The sequence below is a fragment of the Amblyomma americanum genome, chromosome 3 (assembly GCF_052857255.1).
Source record: "Amblyomma americanum isolate KBUSLIRL-KWMA chromosome 3, ASM5285725v1, whole genome shotgun sequence".
In the NCBI taxonomy this organism is placed as follows: Eukaryota; Metazoa; Arthropoda; class Arachnida; order Ixodida; family Ixodidae; genus Amblyomma; species Amblyomma americanum.
This window is the reverse complement of record NC_135499.1, coordinates 54,675,700-54,679,741: the sequence shown is the minus strand read 5'-3', so window position 1 is coordinate 54,679,741 and position 4,042 is coordinate 54,675,700. Positions and strand designations below refer to the sequence as shown.

The 4,042-nt window shown below is 46.4% G+C and overlaps 1 pseudogene; it reads right to left on the bottom strand.

Moving 5' to 3' along the window:
* Positions 1-2,901: 2,901 nt before the first annotated feature.
* LOC144126425 (U2 spliceosomal RNA) lies at positions 2,902-3,044 on the bottom strand (annotated as a pseudogene).
* Positions 3,045-4,042: the final 998 nt, after the last annotated feature.

Sequence of the window (4,042 nt, the reverse complement as noted above, 5' to 3'; positions counted from 1 at the left end):
GAGGCCTCCACGCGAGTCATACCATGCATTTGCAGTCTGCATCAGAAGTTTGGAGTCGGAAAAATGCGTTGCCGTTTCTTCTGTTCGATATCACGGTGACGCTTCAAGCTGCTTAGCACTGCGTGGGTATCATTCTTTGTATAACAAGCAAATACAGTATGCTTGACGAAATTCTTTTTATTAACCCCAATTCGTATGCGAACGCATCACTGAAACCATTAAAAGAAAGGGAGACACGAAACTTTGTGTTCTTCCTTTAGAATGATGCACAGCGCATTGGACGATAGACTGTAAGGTGAATTGCACCAAAAAGCGCAAAACAATTTTTAACTGAATTTTTAGCTCTCATGCTGTTTCCATTTTGGTTACAACAGCCAAAGACAGCTGGGACGTAAAAGAAGCGTTCAGGTCACGTGACGCTATAAAAACTTGTGGGCCTTCCCAACCCAAATCTTAAAGAAGAAATTACGATAGCGCTTAAGCAGGTTGCTATGTTGTCCAGAATGAGCCTCAAGTGTTCTTGCGATTTTGGCGCCAAAACTCTGGTAGGGACCCGTTCCGTTCTCTTTATATTGTATGCATTAGGCGTAAGCTTCAAGAATATTTGAGTAGCTTGCATTGGATTATGATATGGGATTGCATTATTCCAAACCGCAAATCCACCTTAATCCAAGCGCTAACTTACAGTAATCCACTTCAGTTCATTTTCTAGGGTGGACAATATTCCAAAGCTTTAGGGGTTCTTTGGAGTGGTAAGGAGTGGGCCAGGTTTCAATGTTTAAGGTTCTCATAATTTCAAATTTGGCAGTGCTAATGATGTCACGGCCCACACGACCAATCAGGAAATTTCATGACAAAGAAGCCAGAAATTTTCTTGCCAGCCGACAACCGAATTGCAATTACAATAAAAATTGCATTAGGGTCGCTGCTTTGGTCATTTTCGTTTCCATAAACTCTTACGCAAGCCTCGCGAAGTGTTGGACTGATAAAAATGAACAAGCAGCCATTGCATCGCAGTTTCTGAATGCTTCGAGTAACCTCGTATTATCTGTGTCGTCACAGCCATCGTTTGGCATTTGAAACCGAAACCGAAGCTACGGGAGAAAAAAATCAGTTATAAATTATTACCAAGAGGAGGTGAATTCCGTGTCGTGTCTCACGTACACCATGGTCCAGCGCATCACTTCAAAGGAAAAACGTGCATTAAAATTTTTGGTTTCACTACTCCTTGACCTCCTTAATGCGCCGTAGAGAAGGTGCGGCACGCGTATGCGCGTTTTTATCGTGACGCTGAAGAGGCGCAAATGTACGCAAGGAATCCAGAATAGATATATTTGCCGACCAGGACGAAATCTTCGGCGACGCACTTTGGAAAAACTAGGGAGAGCTCCAGAAGGTGTGCAGAGCGGAGATGGGGAAATTTTAACCATTTCTGCACACAAGGGGACCCACATGTGCGCCTAGGGAGCCGAAGAAACAAATTCGGCAGGCACACGTGTAGGTATGTGAAAGCATTACTGTCCCCGGGTGCATTAACACACACACACACACACACACGCGCGCGCTTACACACACACACACACACACACACACACACACACACACACACACACACACACACACACACACACACACACACACACACACACACACACACACACACACACACACACACACACACACACACACACACACGCAAGCACACACACGCAAGCACACACACGCACACACACGGACACACACACGCACACACACAAGCACACACACGCACCAACACATACACACGTGCACACGCACGCACGCACGCACCAACAGTGTTAAACCAACAGAGAATTTGACCGCCGCCGCGGTGGCTCATTGGTTGTAGTGCTCGGCTGCTGACCCGAAAGACGCGTGTTCGATCCTGGCCGCGACAGTCGAATTTCGATGGAGTCAAAATACTAGAGACCCGTGTACTGTACGATGTCAGCGCATGTCAAAAAAACCTCAGGTGGTCGAAATTTCCGGAGCCCTTCACTACGGCGTCCTTCATAGCCTGAGTTGCTAAGGGAAGCTAAACTCTCTTAAACCATAAATTTTAGCAACAGTGTTCCCACTTCGAGTTATTGATCATATCACTCTCGCCCTACCATAAGCTTTCCATGCCGCTTAGCTCAGTTGGCAGAGCGACTACTCCGTTGAAGTGGTGGCCCCAGGTACGAGCCCGGATCAGGACGAATTGGTCTTTAACTGCGAAGTTTCTGAGAGAGCTGTATAGCTTTCCTTTGTAGCCTTATGGCTGCGTTTGTCTTTGAATGCCGTTGACTACTTACACCCTTATACACCCGGAACGCTGTACTACGAATGGTCGCATGACAATTTCGATACGAAACGCTGGGAAGTCATATAAATTAAGTGCATATTTTTCGGTCGCAATCTCTGTAGCAAACTATCCTACATCATGACTAACACATGTAAGCTATATGCAAAGAGAAATCGTGTGACACCACCAGGAATGCTGTACCACACTTGGCTACCTTATATTTTTTCACTTTTCAAGTTCTTAAAGGACTCGGGACTGAGTGTAACGTTGTGCACTATCAGTGTGTGCCCTGTGCACCCTGCAAGTAATGGCCAACGGACATGTGGAAAAGTGATCATCTGCCTTTGTTCTTTTGCCCGCCGCAGTGCCTCAGTGGTTAGGGCGCTCGGCTACTGATACGGAGCTCCCGGGATCGAGCCCGACCGCGGCCGCTGCGTTTTTATGGAGGCAAAACGCTGTCTGTCTGTTACTGCCAAGAAGAAAGAAAGGAAAGTGCACAGGCCTGCTCACTGGCTCAAGCCGAGCCACAATCGCTACCTCGTGCAGAGAGTAGGAGAGTTGAAAGATGGGATAGAAAGACAGGATAGTAAAGACGCGCTAAAGACAAGGCCGATCCCGGAGGTAGTGCAATACCGGGCCAACCGGTGGCGGGAGTGAAGCATCCTTCAAACTCACCGCCACATTTCCAAAAATAAGTCCAACTTGGACCCGTAACAGATACTCTACGGGTCCGGACAGTAAGGCGCCCGTGTGCTGTGTGATGTCAGTGCACGTTAAAGATCCCCAGGTGGTCGAAATTATTCCGGAGCCTTCCACTACGGCACCTCTTTCTTCCTTTCTTCTTTCACTCCCTCCTTTATCCCTTCCCTTACGGCGCTGTTCAGGTGTCCAACGATATATGAGACAGATACTGCGCCATTTCCTGTTCCCAAAAACCAATTATTTATTGAATTATTTATTTATTCTCTCCCCTTTTTATCTCTCCCTCCGTTCCTTTTCTCACGTGTAGGGTAGAATACCGGGCACTGCCTGGTTAACCTCCCTATCTTTCCGTTCGTCTTTCTCTCCCTTGGCACGCTTGTTGTCGGGATACCTAGCGCCACATTGAGGTTGGCCAGACGAATGACATGTATATGATCGTCTAAATTGCCAGTGCACGGCTTGCTATGAGCATTATACGGCCACGTTATGACGTCGCCCTAGTCTTCTTGCTATGGCTGGGATTTCCTGTACCATTTATTTATTTTTAAATATTGACCTCTTTCAGGAATACCGCCGGCCTTTGACAGCATTGGGGATTACGTAAAAAGCAAATTGAAAGGAGCACACTATCAAAGCCAATAACAAAGCAGAAAATGCGATAACAGAACACCAGCAAACAGCATACATGAAAAGTGGAAAATATCGCCTCCCACAGGGCTAGGCCTTGTGCACGAGTGAAACGGCCAATGTGCACAATTAAGATTACCACTTCTCATGCATACAGCATAGGCACAAAAGCGCGTGTACGACAGAGAGCCCATAAAGCGCTGCGCTATTTCAATATACGTTATGAATGCGGGCGCGCACGGGTAGCAGCAAAATAAGAAATCGGTGAAATTATCCAGGCAAGATAAAGAAAGGAAGATAATTCAAGTATAAAAGCTGAGAAGAAATCAAAATGTAAAGAAGAGTACATGCCGTGTTTGTAGCAGAGTATTTCAAAGCATATCAGAAAAATACTGGAGTGCTGAAGATTCC